Below are 23356 nucleotides of genomic sequence, written 5' to 3' on the forward strand. Positions count from 1 at the left end.
GCAGGACGACCCCCTGCTTCACTGCTCTGAGAGGAAACAGGGCTGAGCCCTGTGTCTCCGAGAGGAAGCAAGAAAAGGAAAGACTCGCTTCCTCCTTCCATCTGCTGGGACTTTGGCAGACCCACAGCCCTGAGGGTTCACTAGTGACAACAAACTCTGCCCCCACCCCAATTCTTCTCCTGTCTTGACACTGCATTCCAGCGACTGAGCTGCTCCACGGGAGGGTGGCAGGCTCGCTGCAGGGCAGACAGAAAGGTCAGTCCACACGACATTACCACCCCGTGGAATGGTTCCTTCCCACGTGCTGAATGAACACGTACATCAGGGGTCAGGACAACTGACACAGTTGACGAATGGTCTGGGTGGGGGCACACCCAGCCACCCAGCCTCCTTGGCTCCACTGCCAGGCAGACAGCATTTTGGTGGCACCTCAAGCAGAAATGTCTTTTCTTCCCCCCACAGAGACAAACCCAAACAGCTGATAAATCACCACAATGCATTACTGTCCTGATGAACCTTTGATCTTCCCAAGTGTCAATTCATCACCAATGAGAGGGCCTCCCATTGACGAGGCTGTGGAGAGAAGCAAAAAGTCAACGCTTTCCAGAAAAGAGCAGAACCTCTTTAGCCCTCTGTCCCTCTCCCCACCTCAACAAAAGGTAATATGAATGAGCAGAGTCCTCTGGCCCGCATGGATGGGGTGCCCACACCGGAATCCAAGGGGGACAGGACTTGAAAGCAGCCAGGAGACCTTTACGCTGTGACTTACATCACAGACATTTACCACGGTGATGTGCAAGGGCCTGCCAGCCTCTAGCTTCTACCAGCGCCTCTCGCAGTCCCTGACAAAACCCTCCATTCCCCAGATGGACAGTGACACGAGATTCCATGCATGGGGCTCAGATTCACCCGGGAGGCTTGAGAGCCCCACTGTGGGGGAGACAGGTGGTAAGATGTGTCCAGTCCTAATCGGGGTCCTGCTGCATCGGGACCCTGGATAAGCCACTTCATCTCCGAGCATCAGTTTCCTTATTTGTAAAACAGAGGGGTTGAATTCGGTTGCCTTTCAGCTCAGTTCCGGCGTTGTGGGTTACAGTCCACCCCTCCCAGGCCAAGAACCTTGAGTTTGTTTTGTTTTGTTTCCTACTGAGTGCACATCCATCCATAGGGCACCCAGCCAAGAAGTGCAAAGTTCTAGCTATCATTCCAGGTAGGAAGGGAGACACCTGTTTGTAAGATTCTTAATGGTAAAGCTGTTATATCTTATTTAGCTTTGCATCCTTAGGACAAAAATAGGTGTTCAATAAATGCTTGTCAAATGATTGTGCATCTCATCTGAAAATCTGGGCTCCATGTGGCCTACTCCTGACTTGCTATTCTATTCAGAGAAACCCATCAATATAAATGAAAAAGTAATTGCAATCGTGACTGTGTCTCTTGAGAAATTTTTAAGAAGGGAGGTCTAATTCACAACCCTCAGAAATCCTTCTTAAAACTCCTGTCCTCTGCTCTCCAGCTCCCTTGCACAGCTGCTCTGCTCGTGAACTTCCTACACTTTAAACCATCACTCTCTACTAAGTATTCCCGCTCTCCACAAAGACACATCCTCCTCTGACCTCCTCTGTGGGTTCCTTCTCCTTTCCTCCCTTCCTCCTTGGCCCTCTCTTAATTTCTCTGTCTCAATTCCTCTCTCTCTCTCTCTCTCTCTCTCTCTCCTGTCCCCACTTCATATCACAAAACCCAGGTGTGCAAGCAACCACTAAATTTCCTTTACAGTCATGCAGCAGTTAAAACTGAGACAGCAAAGAAAATTGTTTCTAGCAGGTCAGGGCTGAGGGAAGGATTGGAGGGAAGAACTACAAGAGGAAAGATTAGGAAGCCTTCTTTATGAACTTTTTCCTCATGAACAAGTATTGGGTGTTGTTTGCACCACGAGCTTTGCATATCTCTTCACCTCATGCCAACAGGTTTGAAGGAGCTACCTAGGTGCTCTGATCTCTGAAGGAGTCAGTTCCCCCAGCCTCTAAATCACAACTGTATGGTCTACCATTCCAAATACACACCTCCATTGCTTTAAATCTCAGAGACAAATGGGCTTCACCAGTACATTAACACAGAAGCAACGTGGCCAGTCATTCTCTGTGTGGCTCCAGGCAGCCGCCAATGTCTTCATGCTTTTGCTGAATTCAGAGAACAGGGCTGGGTGAGGAAGGATGACATCGAGGTTCTGCCAGAATGGACTAGAGCATGAACTTGGGAAGGTTTTTAACGCCCTTAGTTTCAGCCCACATTACGTGGAGATAGTTGGGGTATGGTGAGGTTTCAATGAAATAATAAAACATACAAATTCAGCAAATTCTTGGCCCAATATGTTAGTATTAGCATGATTATCATTGTTAATGTTGAGGCGATTCTCTAATGTTCCTTTGAAATTGAATGGCCTACGGTCTGACTCGAACTCAGAGCTCCCTAGGTGAAGAAGGTAAATAAAATGTGCACGGACAGCCGAAGTTTGCCTTTGACAGTGAGTGGAATGGAAGAGGTCTCATTAAGTGCTTGTTTGATTAACTAATTCTAACTGGGAAGAGAAAAATACATGAAGTAGAACTACACAAGAGGAATAAACATTCAACACTAAATCAGTATTGGCGGATTCCCCACTTCATCTGTCAAAAGGCAAATTTTCCTTGTAGGAAAGTGATAAGGGAAAGTCCTTATCAGCTGGCAACTGACATGACAACACTGCTCAGGTGGCAGGTGTGAGATGAAGGTCTAGAGACAAACTCTACATTCTTCCCTGCTGTGTTTAGGGCTGTCTTTATGGCCCTGGGCTGAGCAGGTGAAATGTAGTTGCCTGCAATAGCTCCAAAGATTGTTTCTAGATTCTTCCAGGTTTAAGACCCACAAAGCTGTGTGACTACAGAAGTTGGTTGTTGTTGTGGCTACTTGTAAAAACTCCTCCTTTGTGTATTTGTTGGTAGGTGTGTTAGATCGAGTCAGCCCTCAGCCGGGCTCTGCCCTGAAGGACTCTGCAGGGAAAGGAGTCCCTTTACCACCCCTGACTCACATGGAAAGTCTGGATGTGGCCTTCATCATTCCTTCACAAATAAGCAAAAAAGGAAGGAAAAAAAAAAAACACACCAAAAAAAACATGCAACCAGAAACTCTTGAAAGCAGCAAGGCCTGAAAGATTGGTCTGTGAAAATGGGACAACTGGAAAATCTGAGCTGCTGCGAAAAAAACAAAAGCCCAGAGTTCATTGCAGAATAGGACAGAACCCACCCTCTTCTTGTACAGGTAGCCTTCAGTGGGATTGGAACCAGCTCACACCTGCTTCTCCTGAGGGACTTACCCTGGAGAAACTCAGTGAATCTGTTTACCTAAGGGAAACAGGGGATGGCCAAAGGATTTGCTTTTTTGTGGTGAGTGCAGTATTTTAAGGAGCCTTGAAGGATTTTGATAAAAACCCATTACCACTCCCATTGACTTATAAAATTTTACTATTATAAATCTATAGATGATGTATTACAGAATTGTACACCTGAAACCTATGTAACTTTACTAACAATTGTCACCCCAATAAATTTTAATTAAAAAAAAAAAAAAAGATAATAGTCCAGTGAAGAGAACAAGGGCTTTGGAGTCTGCAGAGCTGTTGGCTATGTCTCTCTCTATTTACTAGCTATGTGAGCTATAAAAAGTGGTTTAACTTCTCAGGCTCTTTTTATCACCTGTGAATAATGATAAATTAATAATAATAATAATAAATATAATACAGGGCTATTGTGAACATTGACTATAAGATAACAGATGACACAGGATAACTAATTTTCAATAAAAGTTACCTATTGGTCACCAGTTAATACACCTGGCCCTTTCATGCTCGCCTTTCATCTTTAATGTCCCTAGACTTGTACAAACTTTTTGACTGGCCTTCAAGAAAGGAAGCAAACTTAGCAACCCATTAGCATACAGTGGGCCAGTTTCTGTGGTTTAATAAATAAGTTACTCACTAAAAACATAATACCTACCCTTGGAGCTTTCTAGTAGTTCTTTGGAGTTACAGGAGTAATACAATATTGTCATGGGAATAAATATAGTAATCCAGACAAATAAAGGAAACCTTTATGGGTTTATTATTCACTTCCAAGTAACCAGAAATACCTGAACCTTTAAATACCAGGGGTGCCAAAAAAATGTATACACATTTTAAGAGATAGTCAGCATTGCTCAAGTTCGCCGTAATCGGAAGTGTCTGGACTCTGATGGTAACCACTCTGAGCACCTCTTGTAATTGCAGAAGTCAAACGTGACTTGTATTCATCTTTTGTTATCAGTATATATTGAGTATTACAATTTTAGTAGTTTTTTTTTTTCCTTTCTTAAAATATGTATATATTTTTCCGGCACCCTCTGTATACAACAAGAAGTAGAACCCAAGGCTGGAATTTTCTTTGACCTTCTTTATGGTAAATCCTGTGCTTCAAATTCTAGATGTGTCAGACTCCACTATACAAGGAGTTGAAAAATGAGGCATAAAACAAATGTGACTAGAAGTGGGAATTATTTCTCTCAGTTAGGCCAAATTGCTGAGGAATGGTTTGATACTCCGCCTTAAAGAATTAAAGACTATTCAGTGGAAGAATGTAACAACCAGTTTTTATTTTACCACTCACAGTATCTTTCATTCATTCACTCATTCATTCATAAAACAAGTATGTATCTACTCTATTTGCAAGCTGTCAGGGATACAAAGCTGAATTAGACGGGGTTTCCACACTCAAGGAGCGTGTTAGATCAGGGGTACAAAGTCACAAGCAGCTAATGGGCATAATGTGATACAGTAGAAAAATAGACATGTGGGGAGACTGTTGTAGGAACTGAGGGGAGCGGAGATACCCTCTAACAGAGGGCATTAGGGAAGACTTCACAGTGCATGAAATCCCTTTTGAGTTGGTTCTTAAAGAATAAGTGAAGTTGTTAGACGGAAAAAAGAAAAAAAAATGAAAATCTAGGCAGAGAGCATGATATGATGGATGGTCTAAAGTGCAATAGATATTCCAGGTATGGAATGAGAGATGAAGCATATTATGTGTGTATGTGCCAAAGGATACATGGGGCTGGGACTATGGGTAGCTGGAATCTACTGTGAGAAATTTAGAATGCCATGCGAAGAAAGAGGAAGGAACGTGCATAAAAATGTAAGAGAGGGGTTAGGTCCAATGAAAGGAGGAATTTCTCTCAAGACCAAAATACTTGGACGTTGGGATAATTAGGAAAGGGAGCGGGCATCTAAGACGATAGATCATTGCTTGATAAACCCCAGGACCAGAGATGAATTGTGCTGTGCACCTTCTCAGTCTTCCTTTGTTCTCCACATATGTGTTTATGCAATTTTTTGAAGATAGATTGAAAATTTAATAGCAAGTACAAAATAAAGGCAACCTAAGGGGGGAAGAGGGGTTGTGTTTTGTCTGGTGTGAGATGTTCCCGAGCAAATGCATGCCTTTTTCTACTTTGTTCAATTATTAACAGCATGTTTTTATTTTTCTGATTTCAACAGTCATAGATGATGTTTAAAGTATGGAAATGAAGTCTCAAAGAAGGAAGGAAATAAAGCCTTCTCTGTATATTCTAATAATATAAGGTGCTGTTTTATACTTGGCTTTCTGCCTTTAGATTTGTGCTTACAAATAGTTTCCCCTTGAAGCGGTCAGATAAAAGTGATCCTCATATTTTCTTGTAATTCTTTGTTTTCAGTTTTCATATTTAATTCGAGTCCACGTTGAATTTATTTTTATGAATGGTCTTAGGTAAGGCAGAGTCATGGTACATTTATGAGCCTTAGGCCTCTTTTTTCCCCATTAAACGATTAATTTACTTTTTTTCATCTTATTATCAGTTTTGTCCATTTCCTGTTTTTGTAGTTATCGACAGCAGGCCCTGTGTTTCCTGGGAGGTTTTCTTGCAGTCATAATAAAGTACTATTGCTCAAGCCATTCCTTCTACTCTTGTTATTTCTATTCCAAACTGGCTAACAGGGCTTAGCCTTTTTGCCCCACACACCAGCTCCTTGAGTCATCGAACTGTTGCTAGCAGCTTAGCGTGGCCTGTAGATCGTGCTCTCTGGAGGTCCTCAGCAAAAACCGGGCATCGGTCTGAGACTTCCTTATGCTGATCTCCTGAGGAGGGGGCGGGACTATCCCAAAAGGTTATCACACACACACCCTTTGAGCAATAGAGACTGTCACTCATTCCTTAAGCAAACAGTGTGCTCCAGATACAGAGATGAATGAGAAGCAGTCCTTACCCCCAAGGTATTCACTCATCCTAGAATGCTCCAGAGAAACTGCTGAGTTGACCACCTCGTGAAAAAAGACATCATGGGCTGACATCATGGGAATCTGCCCAATCTCATTCAATTTACTCAACAAATATTTGTTAAGCTCCTACTGTTTGCCAAGAACTGTACTAGGTGCTGGGATACAAAACCTCAAGGTGCTGACTGCTAAGTGGAAAACAGAAAAATAGGTGGTTACACTGTAGTGTGATAAGAACTAAAATAGGTGAAAGCTGAGGCCTCAGATGTTATGGGTTTCTGAGTTATTTATTCTCCCCCTTCTGCCAAGGACTTATCTGCTATACTAACAAAAGTATTTCTTTTACATTCGAAGTAACGTCCATGTTAATTATAATCTAGTTCCCCTGAGACAGACCCAACTTTTAGAGTTACAGAGGAAGTCCACTGAGATAGATGAATGAATGGGGGAATAAATGGTTCAAATAATTTTAAAAAGCAAGGGATGAGTGAATGATTTGCTCCTCTCCACCAGAAACTGCCTCTGGCTGCGTGGCCTCATAGCAGTCAACGCCAAGAGCAGCAGCCTGGGAAGAGATAACACTGGCCAGGCATGGTAGACATTTCTTTTCCTTTTTTTCCAGTGACCCAAATCCATGGGCCCCACTGATGTTTGTTTTGGCTTTTTTCTTCTGAAGCCTAGGGCAGCTTTTGTGTGGAGGGTTGTTTAGTGGACAAATCTTTTAATGGACGAATTAGCAAGCTTCTTATGTGGTCACCTGATAAGTCAGGCAGCCTTCAACCACACACACACAAAAATTAAAGAATAAGCTTTTTTTTTTTCTTCTTTTTTTCTTTCTTTCTAGAACTACAAGCAACCAAATCTTGGTCATTCTATGATAAGGTCTTGGAATAATCAGAGTTCCCTCTATCTATCCATTTTTGTATTAGAAAAGGGAGAGGAAAGACACAGAAGGAAAGTGAAATATAAGCTATGAATTTAGTTACTTTTTAATAGTCTTCCAAGAAGATTTGCTGGAGGAAATGAAAGTAAGATTCTGAGATTGTTGTGTTTTTGTTTGTCTGTTGCGCTTTTGTGTTCCCTCCTTCTCTCTGGGCCCCTTAATGATGAGTAATCAAGAGTTGGTATTAGAACAGATCTTTGCTCCCTTACAGTCCCTTGAGATTTTCTCTTACATCGTCTTTTTTTTTTTCACCCAGCAACTAACTTCAGAGCTTGCTGAAGGACCTCCCTTGCAGTTCTAACACTTGAACCTCTCTCCACAAAGAAATAAGTCTCCTATGTCTAATAACTCACACCTCTTAGGCACACAATATTGCCATTGTAACATGGAGTTTAGGTAAGGTGGGGAGAGGTGAATGATACATGCGCGAGCCCCTCCCCTTGCTACCCTGTCTGCTCTCATTAATTTTGTACATTTTCATTCACTTCCTTAACTCTAATTGCCAGACATTTACTACAATGCAGTGTCATACACTATTACATTGTCGAAGATAATTAGAACCTAGTTCTTGTCACTTTTCTACTTTCCTTCAATTCATTACTGCTTAGAGTAACCATCTACTCTATTTAAGGCTGCACCTCAGCTTCTGTGAAAGAAAAAAAAGCAAAGGGAAATGCTGCCAAGCAGCAAAAGTTCTAGATTCATTGGGTACTTCCCCAGCCTCAGTTTCTTCGTATGTAAGACGGGGGTAACACCCGCCTTACAATGTTGTTGTAAGGATTGGGGATAGCAGATGGAAATCGGCTTCTGCTGAGCTTAGTAAGGGGAGGCGCTCAACAATCAGTAGCCATTCTTATTATTGTCATTGTCATATTTATCATTTGCAGTATCTTATTTTCTAAGATTTAAACTGTAGCTCAAGTATCTTTGATCACGACTACTTTCCTTTCCTCTTGCCTCTCACTCTTGTTCATTCTCTGCTCTGCTCCCTGAGTTGTCACAACTATAATTTATTCTCTGTGCTCCCAGCCCAAAGAGACCGTAGTCGGTCATCTGAAGAGGCAATGACCTGAGCCCCATGACATGGAAGGACATGAAGTCGTGTGCACGGATAAGGCCACCACACTTGCCTAAGTTACCTGCCCAGGGCGCCCTGGCTTGAAATTCCATCTTCCAGAGCCTCTTGTGCTTCCTTAGGGAAAGTGTCCGACCCACCTTCTCACCTCTGCCTCACTGAGAAATGCTTGTTTGATAAAATAAAGAACATCATTTATGTGGCTGATTCCACTTCAAAAATTTTTAAAAAACAAAAAAGATTATTTGGAAACAATTCCCCACCACTATTGTTCTGAATCCTCGAAGGAAACGTGAGCTACTGGCTAGGTTTTCACTCTATTTCAAGTTTCTCTTTTTACTCCATGGTGTCTCCCTGTACAGCCTCATTTATTCATCCATTTATTTAACATACGAAGGTCTGACAATTAAGTTTGCGAACTCGTTTGCAACGATGTCATTAACCTTTTTTAATATCAGAGACATTTTTCATTATGAATGTGTACCAACTGGACAAACAGTTAACCAAGTTTACTATTTGGAAGTGCTGAAAAAGCTATGTGAAAAAGTTAGATGATCTGAACTTTTCGCCAACAATTCATGGCTCTTGCATCACGACAATGCACCAGCTCACAGGGCACTGTCTGTGAGGGAGTTTTTAGCCAGTAAACAAATAACTGTATTGGAACACCCTCCCTACTCACCTGATCTGGCCCCAGTGACTTCTTTCTTTACCAAAGATAAAGGAAATATTGAAAGGAAGACATTTTTATGACATTTAGGACATCAAGTGTAACACGATGACAGTTCTGATGGCCATTCCAAAAAGAGTCCCAAAATTGCTTTGAAGGGTGAACTAGGCACTGGCGTCGGTGCGTAGCTTCCCAAGGGGAGTACTTTGAAAGTGAATGTAGTGATATTCAGCAATGAGGTATGTGGCACTTTTTCTAGGAAGAGTTCTTGAACTTAGTTGTCTGACCTCGTATATTTATTAATTATCTACCGTATACCAGGGACGATTCTAGGCTTTGGAAATATAGTGTCACAGCACTGACAAAGCCCATGCTTCTATGGGATTTATATTCTACATGGGGAGTGCGGTGGGGGGAGAGATAATAAGCAAACATAAACTCTGTAAGTTAAATAGAGCCAGGTCAGAGGTGGGGAGTGAGAGCAGAGGAATGCTTCGTAAGGAAGGGGGAGATGGGGATGTTATCAACAAGAAGATGGCATTTGAGAAAAGACATGAAAGAAAGGAAAAATGAGTTAGGTGGCTGTCTGAAGGAAGACATCCTGGCAGAGCAAACAAATGCAAATATCTGACATGAGAAAGTGCTTCAAGTGTTCGAGCAATGACAGAAGAAAATGAGATTACAGCTGAGTAGGAATTAGGGGAGCAGCAGGAAATGAGCTCAAGGAAGCAGCCAGGGACCCATCAAGTAGGGACTTGTTGGCCATGGTTACGAAAGTGGATTTTGTTTTAAATGAAATGGATGCTCTTGGAGAGTTTTAAACAGAGGTCTGTTGCAATCTGACTTATGTTTTAAAAGGATCACTTGGACTACTTGGTGGAGAAAACACCACCGCAGAGCAAGGGTGCAGGAGGGAAGACCAATTAGGAGCCTAATTCCACAAGCCAGACATTTGACGCTGTTGGTAGTCATTACAGGTGATGGAGTCTGCACAGGTTGGTTTGCTCACCCCCTTACCACCAACCCAGACAGAACTTTAAATGGCGTTTCAAATTCTTCAAAAATATACACAAAAGCCATATTTCGCATTGGGTACTTTACCGAACATTCCTTTGAGAATCTTGAAGAGGGGGACTATTTACAATCATGTACCGCTTAACCACAGGATAGTTTCTGAGAAACGTGTCATTAGGCAAGTTCGTCGTCGTGTGAATATCATAGAGTGCACTTACACAAACCTAGATGGTACAGCCCCCTGCACACCTACGCTATATAGTACAGCATGTCACTCCTAGGCTACAAGCCAGTACAGCATGTTACTGTACAAAACAACACAAGATTAAATCAAGCACAAGAGAAAAATGATGCAATCCACAGACGCAGTAAACATGAGACGTGCTAGGCTTCTGCCTGTGCAAATGGCATACTGTTTCACAGCAAACTCTTTCTATAAGTACATAGAATAAACTCTAAAACACAATAAAAAGTGTAGTATAGTAAGTACATAAGCCAGTAACATAGTCGTTTATTATCAAGTATTGTGCATTGTCCATAATTGGATGTGCTATACTTTTATACCACTGGCAGAGCAGTAGGTGCGTTTATATCAGCGTCACCACAGACACGTGAGTAATGCTTTGCACTACAACATTACAGCAGCTACCACATCACTAGGTGATAAAAATTTTTCATCTCCATTATAATCTTATGGGACCACGGTCCTATATGAGGTCTATGGTTGACCTAAATGTCATTATGCGGCACATGCGTGAATATCGCAACCACAGCCAGCCATGTTGAAAGCATCATTTGACCATTATGCTCTCCTGGACTCCTTTTTGGTAGACAGCTCTCTTCTGTCCGGATTTCTGCTCCCTATTGGCTTAAAATTTATTCCCTCTCTACTATGCAAAGGTATTCATCTCTGCCCCAGCCTCTGCTCCCAAAAAGCACATAATCAAATCCCCTATAATGTTCCGATATAAAGCACCCTCTGGTTAACAAGATTCACTCTCCCCTTAAGGTAATGTAGAACATTGTTAATGGAGTTTTGCAGTCTTACTCCCTACTCCAAACAGTATAACCAAACAAAATATTTTCTCAGTAAAGAATTCTGCTAATTGAACTTTTCTACATCTCATCACACCTATATTAACATATGTAATTAACATATGTAATTATTAACATATATAATTAACATTATATATGTCTTTTAGTCTCATAGTAATTCTGTTTGTCATGATGATGTCCTCCAGCAGGTGTAAACTTCCTAACAGACCATCTTGCTTATCCCCAGACCTCTAGCACTAGAGCAACGTCTGTCACTTAGCAAATATAGCTGGAATAGAACCGAATGGATTGAAATCTTTACTACTATCTTTTGATGAACCACACTATACAGATTTGGGGTTGATGGGCTGATGCTTTCTTTGAGTTTTATAAATTACATGCAAACTAAGAACCCAGGTTTTCAAAATGGAATACAGGAGTTACAGTATCAATAGTTCTTTGCCTGAGACAGTAATAAAATTCTCACCTGCCTTCTTCTCTTCCTTCTCTCCTTCATTTCAGGATAGTTTGCACAGGTTTCTGAGCCCTCCTCTGGCTTTGCCAATCAAATCACCTGCAGTATTCTTAGGGGAGGAGAGGAATATTAGTGTTCCATGGATAATGGCAACTTCTCAGGGATGGGGATCTAGTCTGTCCATGTTCTAGTCAGCACCTGGTACATGTTGCTTTTGGTATCACTCCAGGATATACACTTTCCCTAGCAATTTGTTTAGTCACACTGAGCAGAATATGGATGAATTACCCAATTCAGTAAGTCCCTCTGACCTACAGCATCTGGTTAGAGACCTTTGTATGTGATAACTACTGCCCAATAACCACTGCCAATTGGCTGTCCTGTGTTCTACTTTTCCCGCCTCCCTTGTCGACATCTCTTTGGATGCAAAGTTGGCAATGGAGGGCAGCCACAAGGCAGCAGCATAGAAACCAAAGAGCTGAACCAACAGAGAGCTCCTCTGTGACATCGATCTTCATAAAAGCAAACTAACCGCAAAGCAGAGCAAATCTTTACCATCTTGTCTGATCATGTATCATGCCGACTATTAAAGTCTAATTTGTCAACATTACTATGTATGTTTTTTAATATTAAGTAAAAAACAAGGAACTTTAATAAGTCATCGAATTCTATGGTAGGTATAATAGATGATGAGTACGTGAGGGTTAAAGTCTGGGTCCAATGAATTTAGAATTCTCCAGAACAGTCTTGCACACTGTCTGTCTCTTGGCAGGTGCCAAATTCGCTTTTCGAAGTGAATGAAGAAATCATCCCTGTGTGCTTCCTCCAGGCTGGCTTTATCTTGCTAATTGTAGAGAAATTATGCTTCACCATGTCCTTTAAGATAGCCAGGGAATAAAATCTCACAATATCCTTTAGTCTTAACATCAAGTGCCAAGTCATTCTTTCTTCCGGGAGTCTATATGACTCTCCTCTATGTCTCAGCAGCTACTGTATGTTAAAGATTGCCATATGATCAACCTAATCCCATTCCTTTTCTTAAACCACTTTAAAAAAGGAATATTTCTAAGACTATCAAGAAAAAAAATCCTAATTAGCTGGTTAGATCCTGAAGCAAAGGCTTAATGAATGCGCTCTCCTGAACACCCACAGGATGTTGACATGGTCCCTCCTCAGCTATGAGCTGGCAGGGCTCCTACCACCCAGAAGTGATAGAAAAACCCACTTTAGATGCCTTGCCCCTAGGGGTACTACAAACTGAGAAGACAAAAGCAGGGCCACCTCCAGAGCAGTGAGATCACCCGCGAGGCTGAAAGAGGGGGTGCCTCCCTGTCCCTGTATTTCCTCACCTCATCCTTGCTGGAGAGGCAGAGAGAGAGACATCTCAATTTGTCACCTTTAGCACTCCCCATATATCTGCTGACCTTATCTCCATGATAATTGCACAGTAACAGCTTGAAGGGCAAATACTTCCGTGTCTCCTTTACCAGAGTAAAAGAGAAAAAGGGCCAGTGTGGAGGAAATACAATTTGCAATAGAAGACATACTGATTTGGGCTTCATTTTACGTCGATGAGCTCAGCATTCCTAAGTCCAGATCTTATAAGAAATTAAAAGGAAATTATTCCCCCATGATCTAAGGTACACCGAGGTGAAGGAACATTTCAGTCTTTGCTTTAGAAATCGTTTCTTTCAAATTCAGAATCACACAGTCTTGTTTAGCAAGCTGGGCTCTTGGCTGAATAAAGGGTGCTTGCTACAAGGATAGCAAATACACTTTGTGGCGTCCCTAAGCTAACTGAACAAATTCCATGCTAATGAATCACACCTGGGACACACCTAGTCCCTGAGACCCACAGAAACAAGTTAGTGGGCACGGTGTGACTTTCACTCCTTTGTACTTCTAACCACAGGCTGACTTCTTCATTTAAGATGGGGTTTCCCCCCTTTTAATTCATATGGTCACTAGGAGGACTCCATTCATGGGGACCTAACTGAGAGGTGAACACATAGAGTGTGACCACAAGCAGATGGAGCTGGCTGGGGTCCTATTTCAGGGCGGGATTGATAAGAACAGGCATGTACTCCAAATACTCACCTGGGCTTGGGACCTGGAAATGCCACGTTCTCAACCAGAACTCTTAAAACTACGGTAATTTTAAGAAAGAGTCTAAAGCTCACAAATCCAAGATATCCACAGAACAAATCGAATGTGTAAATAAGGGCGGGAAACGTTAAAAGGGTTATCAAAAAGATGAAGAAAATATATTTCATTCATTCACACATTTTTTCATTATTTATTGGTCTGAAAAACTTTTCAGAGGAAAAGGAAGACTACTAGAACTTTCTCAAAAAACAGAGCACAAATATACGGTGCCCACACATACACACATAATTTATTTAAATCGCTCGAATTGGAATATATTTGAAAAACATTTCCTTACTAACTATTCAAGCCCCAGTGAAAAAGCCTCAAGACTCAAGCATAATAATAAATCATCCATTCAAATATTTGCGTCAGGCAACTAGAGCAAAAATAAAAGCCAGCACCCCACACCGTGTAACTCACAGCACTTCTCTGGGTAAATTGGTGGTAAGGCTTGCATCTTGCCCCCAAAATGATTTTTGAAAATATAGATTCCTGCTGATAATTGGTAAAATAAAAATGCTGAGTTTCAGCAAGTGATTTACATTTATTAATCAACACTACAAACTTAGTTGTCTCTATCTTTTCAGATTTTTCAACAGTAGTTGAGGCTGTGCTTTCAGAATAGCCACGATCATAAACATAATTTAGTGACTCAGGGATACACACCTTTCCGTCAGCATGTATTAGAAAGGACGCTTCAAAGGTAAAGCCCATGCAGTAGTCAATATATCGTCTTAGAGACCAACAAGATGCCTCATAGTAGTGGCCAGTAACAAATATAGAAATGAAAGGATGATTTCGAAAGAATACCCAAGCTAAGTGAGGAGATACTTGAACTACATAACAATTAAAAGCAGAACATATCTGTACTCACTCCTGGGACACACAGTTCAGATACTCTAGTCCTTTGACAAGTACTGGCTTGCTCAGATGAAGGCTTCAGAGAAAAGGCCTATCAAACAGCAGGTGGCATCTAAACGTCATTCATTCACTGAATCATTCACTCACTCATTCATTCACATAGTCATTCAGTGCACATTTACTACTGACCTTACTAAGGCAAAGTAAGTGCCATGTGACAGGAGACATGGCCGTGTATAAGATCCACTCACTGTCTCCCCAGGATTAGGGAGATAATACATGCATTCTTCCCTTCCCTTCCATTCCTTTTTTATTTGCTTGGTAGCCACAAGAACTTGCTGAAGGTAAAACAATAACTGAATCTGTTACGGGAATTTGTTCGTATTCCCTTAGATCAGGGTTTCTCAACGTCAGCCCCATTAACATTTTGGCCCAGATAATTCTTTGTTGTTGAGAGCCACTCTGCTCTCTGTAGAATGTTTAGCAGGATCCCTGGTTTTTACCCACTAGATGCCAACAGCACTGTCTCCCCAGCCATAACAGGCAAAATTGCCCCTAGCAAGAAGATCCCTAACTGAGAACCACTGACTTAGAAGAGAACAACGGAACACGATGCAGACGGCTGAGTAGGGAAAAAATTAAGAGAAATTTAGGAAATAGAGAGTGTTGTGCTTTTTTGTTTTTTGGTGTTTTTTTTTTTTTTTTTTTTTTTTACTGGGTGGTGTAGAATTGCAGTTGCCCAGTAATTTTTAATTTGCTTCCTATTAGGATATAAAAAGTAGGAACAGATCATTGCTTCCACCAATACAGCAAAACAAATCCCTAACAAGCTACACAATTATAGTTTTAAGAAACTCATCAGAGACTGCGGAGCAAGAAAACCTAAATGAGATGAATTTCATGAGAGAGAAGCTTATGAGTGCTTCGGACTCTGGCCAAGGGTAAGGAAAGGAGGAGCCCGCTGTGGATGGGGTAAGAAGTCAGCTGACTTTTTGGTGGACTTCTGATGCCTAGTTTGGCGAGGAAGGTGGACTGGAGTCTCAAGGAGCCCTAGTCACAAACTGAATCTGCAGCCACTCTCCACTTTTTTCCTGGGGGCCTCCATCGAGCACACAAGGAGAGTATACAGAACACTGGGCACAGGCCAGAACTCCTGAGAGACATCTCCCATGAGGCCTCTGACTAGTCAAGGCAAAGCGTACCAAAGGCTGGAGACAGGGCAGGAAAACTGACACAGTCCCACCAAGGCACTCTGGGCCTTCCCAGGAAGCAAGGTAGAAGAACTACAAGATGTGCCCTTGAGAATCTCCAGGACTTCACTAAGGGCAGACCAGTGGCCTGCTGAAGGCTGGGATCAGGGCAGAAGAACTGAGATAAATCCTTTCGAGGTCCAGCAGGCTTTCATAAGGACAAGCAGGAACTACCTGTCTAAGGACAGGACCAAAGGGAAAAGCAAGACCTCACAAAGTACAAGAAACGAGAGGAGTGGCCAGAGAGAAAAACTTGATATAAAAATCCAGCAGCCAGGCTATAAAGCAGAGAGAGATAGCCCAAGATTCAGAAAGCTGAATTTTGAAGCATAAAGAGATCTCTGGAGTCTCATTGATATTCAGATATTCAGATCCTAAGCCCAGATAAATGAAAAGTCCTGATCCTGTCTTAAAAGATTGGAGCCAATGGAAGATGGAATCTAATGAAGTATGCCAGCGGCCAGAAACTGGAGGGAGAGCAGAATAATGGAGAAAATGGCACAGCCCTTCAGGCTTTACACCAGAGAGCAGGGAGCAGCAGTCTGCCACTGGGGAAGGGTTAGGAAGACTGAGGAATGCAGGAGAATGCAACGTGCCTAAGTGTGGAAGCAAAGGCAGGAAAACAAAAGGAAATCTTCCCACTCTCAAGAATTTACCCAGTATTAGGCAGCAGCCGTCTACCACAAGGCGGGCATCAGAGCGCTGAGAGACCTCCCTGAAGCGTAGGTACACAAGGTCTGCCTAAGGTTGAGGGCAGAGCAGGAAAACCAAGAGAACTCAGCCTGGACTCTGGACCACGTGCTAAGTATGAGGCACCACTGTCTACATCTGGGCGAGGGACAGTGCTGAGCAAGACACAGCTGTATAAAACCTGCATAAGTGTAAAGGCGGGTCAGGAGAACTCAGAGAAACCCTTCCACTCTCCTGGCTTTACACCAAGTGTCAGGAAGCGGAGGTCTACCACTGGGGGGAGGGCTCAGGGCCTCCTGCAGTCTCAGGACAGAACAGGAGACCTGAGAGACCTCTTCTGGCAACTCAGTACCTAGGCTAACTAAGAGGCTGCAGACGTGTGTCTCTGGGTGAAGTTGAAACTGTGGTGTTCTAACACAACTAAAGCAATCCCAGAACTCAGCCCACCTCAGATACAAAGTTTATTGATCAAACCTCCATACCAAAAATTTGACAGAGACAGAAGATGAGATGTGCCTTTTTCCAGGTTTAAATAAGATTTGTATCAGTCTCTTCTGTTCTTTTTAATACACACTGTCTGGCATTGAATCTAAAATTAAGAAATACATGAAAAAGCAAGAAAATTAACAAGCAAAACAAACAAACAAAATTGTCCAGAGAAAGAATAGTCATTATAACCAGACTTCCAGATAGCCTAAATAGTAGCATTTACAGAAATGTACTATAACAAATAATGTCATGACCAAGTGGGGTATATCTAGAAACGCAAGATTGGTTTAACATGTGAATGTAAGTTAATGTAATTTGCCATATTGGAAGAATAAAGAAGAAAAACAACCCATCTCAATAGATACAGAAAATGTACTTGATGAAATTCAATTGCAAATCATGATAAAAACTATCAGCAAACTAGAAATAGAATAAAACTTTTTCAATCTAATTACAAACTATTCTTCAAACTGATAACACTGAATGTATTTTTCCTCTAAGACTGGGAATAAAGGAAGACTGTCCACTCTTGATATGTCTATTCAGCAATATTCTAGAAGATATAGCAAATCTATAAGATAAGTAAATGCTATAAAAAACATGAAGATTTTAAAGAAAGAAGTCAAATTGGTGTTATTGAAAGAAAATTTTGTACATAGAAAATGCTATGGAATCTGTATAAATTTTATTAGAACTATAAAGTGAATTTAGCAAAGCTGCAACATACAAACTCATTATACATGATACATTATACACTGGCAATAAAAAGTTAGAAAATAAAAATTTTAAAACATGACTTATAATAGCATTACCAAAAAATTAAATAACTAGGTATTCATATAATAAAAGGTCTGCAAGATCTCTACATTGAAAACTACACACATTAAAAGAAACTAAACCCATATAATAGAAAGACATACCACTTTCATAAATTGGAGATGCAACATCTTGAGATGTCTAGACTCCCTAAATTGATGATAAATTCAACTTAATTTCAATAAAAAAAATCCAGCTAACTTTTTAAAAGAAAGTGACAAATTTATTCTACAATAAATATGGAAGCCCCAAAGATTTAGAGTAACTGAAAAAAATCTTAATGAAGAAGAAAAATATTGGAGGACTTACACTAACCAATTTTAAGACTTAACTCTGAAGCTAGAGAAATTGAGATCATAATCAGATCAATTCAGTTCTCTATGGAACTAGAGTCTAGAAATAGATCAACAGAACAAAATAGAGCACCAAGAAACAGGCAAGCACACATATATACACCAATTGATTTTTGACAAAAGTACCTTGTCACTCCAATGGGAAAATTAAAGTCTTTGAAAAAATACTGCTTGAATACCCAAGTATTTGGGGGGAGAAATGAATCTTGACCCCCTATTTCATACCATAAACAAAAATTAATTTGATATGGATCATAGAACTAAACATAAAGACAAAAAACATAAAGCTTCTAGGAGAAAACACGAGAATATTACAACCTTTGAAAAGGTAATGGTTTCTTAAATCGGACATAAAAGCACTAATCATAAAAAAAGAAATTGCTAAGTCTGACTTCGCGAGAATTAATAATTTCTGTTTATCAAAAATCACCATTAAAAAATGACAGGTCAAACCACAGACTAGAAAAGATACATGATATATATCTCTCTATAGATAGATAGATAGATAGATAGATAGATAGATAGATAGATAGATAGATAGATAGATAAGGGACTCATATCCAGAATATATAGAAAACTCTTAAAAATCAACAATCAAAAGACAAACAACCCAATTTGCCAAAATTGGCCAAAGATGTAAACAGACATGTCACAAAGGAAGAATGAATGACCAATAAGCTCATGAAAGGGTACCCAACATCACAGATCATCAGGGGAGTGCCAACAAATGCCACAATAAGATGTTATTTCACACAAACCAAGATAGCTGAAGTAAATAAAAAGTGAAAATACCAAATGTTGATATAAGTAAAATTAAAATATTGACAATACCCTATATGAAGCAATGAAACCCCAGGTATTGGTAGTAGGAATGTAAAATGATATAACCCCTTTGGAAAAAATTTGGAAGTTTCTTATAAAGTTAACCATATACTTACTCATAGCCCTGCAATTCTACGTACACAAGAGAAATGAAAAAAAATTGTGCACACTACAGAGACTTTTGCAAGAATGTTCATAGCAGTCTTAATAACAGCTCCAAACTGGAAACAGTCCCATTGCACCCACACAGCAGGATTGGTAAACATAATATGATGTATTTATACAATGGAATACTACTAAGGAATAATGTAGAACAAACTGCAGACAATAACATGGACAAATCTCAAAAACATTATGTTGAGAAAAATTAGCCAGACCCAAAAGAATGCATATTGTATGATTCCATTTTATGTAGGCAAAGCTAATGTATGGTGAGAGAAATCAGAACAAGGGTTTCCCTGAAGTTTCACTGGGGGTAGGATGGGGTGAGAAAGTGTGTGTGTGAGGGAACTGGCTGAAAAAGGGCATAATCAGTTTTTCTATGTGACAGAGATGTTCTACATCTTCATTTAGATGATTGTATATAATTGTCAAATCTCACCAAACGGAATAATTAAGACCTAGGCATTTTATTGCCTATGAATTATACCTCATACAATTTTTAAATAAGATTCAGGATTCATACAACTGCTTGAAAAACCAAAGGTAAAATCCCTGAGAATATTTATTGGAGGAAAACCAAACAAAAACATCCTGAAACCAATGGGCTGCAACACGATTGCAACCAGGCAAAAGGCTGACTCTTTGCATCTACTTCCTACTTCAGGGCAAGCATTTTTGGTTTTGCAGTTGTGTCCAGCTTAGCAGAGATGCAAAGATCTTCCGGCCCTGGGTCATGAATCATGGCAATGACCGAGTGCCAGGACTAACGAAAGTGACCAAAAGACAGCGAATGCTCAGTTTGGTCTTGAAGTCAAGTGTCAACCAGCAAACACATAGGCCAATCAGTGCTTATTGTCCTGGTCGGTGTCGGGCCAGGGGTGGAGAGAAGCGTGCTCACTGGGAGGCTACTGCCGTCAGTGAGTTCCAGGAGTCAAATTCTTCAAGCTGCTCAAGGCAGTCAGCCACAACAAAGAATTGCTTACACACTAGCCAGTCTTTCCTGATGCTCTCTCCTTTTCTGGGTATATTTGTTGATGAGCATGAGCAAGCAAAGAGAGCTGAGAGTGAAACCCAAGCATTAGTAAGAAATTGGAGTGGACACGTCAGTGTGGAGTGGGTGGAGAAGGAGGGAGTGGGGACAGCATCTCCCCGGTCAAGCATATTTCCCACTGGTTACAATGCTCTGTATTCTCTGATGTGTCCTTTCCCATGGAGGAAGTTCTTTGTGAGAGAGGGGGAGGTAAACTAGCTCGTGGGAAAACATGTCTCTCAGGCTCTGAGCAGTAAATTGGCTGATGCCCAAGTCATGTCCTCAAGGTGTGCCATGAGAGATGAAGTCACTTGGCTCATTTTACCATCTTCAGGATGGCGTCGAGACTTGACAAAGCCAGGCAACACGTACAAGTAAACTGATCTGAGGCAGGGCAATGGCTTCTGCAGAGAATATGGGGTCATTATTCAAGAAAAATGCTAAGGAGGCCTTTACTCCCCAAAAGGAGAGCTAGGTCGTGAACCACAATAAAATGAACTGCCTCGAGTGAAAATGCATATGATGCCCAGGCCAGACTAAGAATAATACGCTCCCTGAGCCATGCTACGATTCTAACACCCCTTCAAACTTTTATTCTGCACATATTTGTTCAGCATTTATTTAATGAGGAAAGGAAAACCAAAAAAACCTGCTTTTTGTGGGGGGGAAGTAAACTTTCTTGAAATACAGCACACGTACAGAAAAGAACATGTAATGTAGAGCTGGAAGAATTCCCACCAAGTAAACACACCCATGGTTTCAGCACCCAGACCAAGAAATAAACAGAACATCAGAAGTCCTTCAGGCTCTCTGCCAGCCACGACCACCACTTAAAGGGAGCGACTCTCTTGATTCCTAATATTGAAACTGCTTTTTGATTCATGAAGTTATAAAGATCTTTACCTTTACATATTACTACATTAACCATGTAAACTTATTTAGAATTATCTTTTTTTTTTTTATGGCTTCTTTTGTTACCCACACCTACCAGAGAGCAATTTTCACTTGCGCTTTTAGTGGATGTCAGTCACATGGATATATTACAAAGCATGGGTCCCAGAAAGAGCAGTTCATCATGCTCAGTTTGATTTCAGAATGTCAGCTGCCTGTTACTGCTGACTTCGGGTGACTGACAGATGACTGGACTCAGCGATGGTAGCCGACTGTCACTGCCCTAATAACATACCCATGCACAAAAATAGCAGAGCTGGGTTAATGTTTTTATTTCTACTCAAGGGAACTACTACTTGGCAAAAGCAGAACAAATTTCTATTTTGCCAGTAATAAAAGAAGCTGCATGTGAAAACCTGACTTAACAGGCACCATTTTTCTGATTTAATAGAGTGATGTGTTAGCACCATTTCTTAGAAATTGGTATGGCAGAGAGACGCCCAGTCTTTTCTCAGATACATGTATGACAAATATGTTTTTCCAGTCTGTGGCTTGACAGACCTTACTGTCTTCTAGCCTGAACCTTTGTAAGTTTCTCAGGTCAGGCTTCTGCATGCGTTTAAAATCAAGGATGGGAGAGATTCCAATCATTCTCTGCGAAACATAGGGTTGAGGTTGTCATTTCAATTACCAGACATTCAAAATGTGCTTTCTCTGGATGCTGAGGACACGGAGATAAATAAAACCCAGTCCCTCCACTACAAGAGCTCACTGTCAAGTGGGGAATTCAACGTGTAAACAAATACCAGAAGAGAGACGACAAAGCCCTTTGCCTTGAGAAATCCAGGAAGACCTCATACAAGAAAAAACATTTGAAAGGAGCCTTGAAGAATAAATAAAATTTCACCAACAGAATTGTGAAGAAAGGGCGTTCTGCTGTGAGGAAGCAGCATATGAATACCGAGGGTGCAGAGAAAGTTCATGGCCAGGGTGCGGAACGGCTAATGTAATATTTTTTTCAATTATAGTCTAAAGGACACCTACACCGGAACCACCTGGATACTCGCTAAAACAGAGTTTTCTGCATTCTTACCATGTGCTAGATCATAATGTCTGGGGTTTGAGGCCTTGGACTCTTCATTTTTGGCAAACTTTACAGGTAATTCTGTGTCACACAAAATTTGAGTAATGTTGACTTAAAATAGTACTTAACATAGAGAGTAGAATGGAGGGTGAAGCTAAAACAGGAAAAGTAAGTTGGAGGCGCACAACGAAGGGTGTATGTGAAGTATATTGAGGGCTGGTCTTCAGAGCAGGAATTTTAATCTTTATAATCACACGGTGTGGTAAGTATCTTATCATGAGTGAGACGTGACTATCAAAGCAGTCTCACACACGTTTGTGTCTTTCCACAATGTCAGACTTTATTAGAATAAAGCCAGGGATCTAGTCCTACTGACTCAGTTTACCATGGGCATTAACCAAGGCTCCGGCCAGAGGATAGTCTGCCGTAGTCGAGGTAGAGCGGTTTCACACAAGAGGGTCACACAGGTTTGCAAGCAATAAGGTTAGGTAAGGTGAACAGAGTCTTACGAAAGAAGGATGAGAGAGTCCGGTGTTCAGCGCGAGTCCCTGCTGTGCTGGGGTGCAGCGTCGGGTGTCAGGCTGGGCTGGTGAGATAGTCAGGAAGTGAGGCTTCAAGCTCTCCGTCTGGGACAAGTGCAGATGCAGCCGTCAGCTCATCGGTTGAGGCCTGAGCTATGAGGCCTCAGAGAGCTCTGATCTTATGCTCAAGACTGGGTGCAGTGCACCCCTCTGCAGTCCAATAAAGCCTTCCACATGGTCACACTCCACCCTGCGTCTGGAGTGATCTGGTTCAGGCGTTCACTGGTTACACCTTTCACATGATGCTCTGGCATGACTGTCAGTTTGTGACTGTCATAGCTATCAGCATTATTCGAGTCTATGTTGTGTTCATAATTAATGCTCTACACATATCTCCATGTTATACATGAATAGATGGAGACTCAGGGTAGTAAAATAGCTTTCTGAAGGTCACATAAATGGTAGATCCATGATTTGAATCCAGGTACGTCTGAACCCAGTGGCCATGCTCTTAGCCATTCAGCTTCACTTGGGCCACTTGCCTTCTTACTCGTGTGCTGACTGGCTCCCCTTTATTCCCACATCCTCCATGTAAACAAGGAGCCTCTCAGTTGGATGCAATGATTTGGACAGAATTAGGCCTCACCTTCAGAAACTCATTCTTGCCGGAGGACGAGGCCAACCAGAGCCCTCTGTGTTCCTGACTG

General features: G+C 41.3%; 1 long non-coding RNA gene across 1 annotated transcript; it reads right to left on the reverse strand.

The window, feature by feature from the left end:
• Window positions 1-320: 320 nt before the first annotated feature.
• LOC117027515 (uncharacterized) lies at window positions 321-22869 on the reverse strand. Its single transcript, XR_004423937.1, has 3 exons — window positions 22638-22869; window positions 11545-11641; window positions 321-573 (listed from the first exon to the last, which is right to left on the reverse strand). It is a non-coding gene; the product is annotated as an uncharacterized LOC117027515 (long non-coding RNA).
• Window positions 22870-23356: the final 487 nt, after the last annotated feature.

Source organism: Rhinolophus ferrumequinum, chromosome 9, assembly GCF_004115265.2.
Source record: "Rhinolophus ferrumequinum isolate MPI-CBG mRhiFer1 chromosome 9, mRhiFer1_v1.p, whole genome shotgun sequence".
NCBI classification, from domain to species: Eukaryota; Metazoa; Chordata; class Mammalia; order Chiroptera; family Rhinolophidae; genus Rhinolophus; species Rhinolophus ferrumequinum.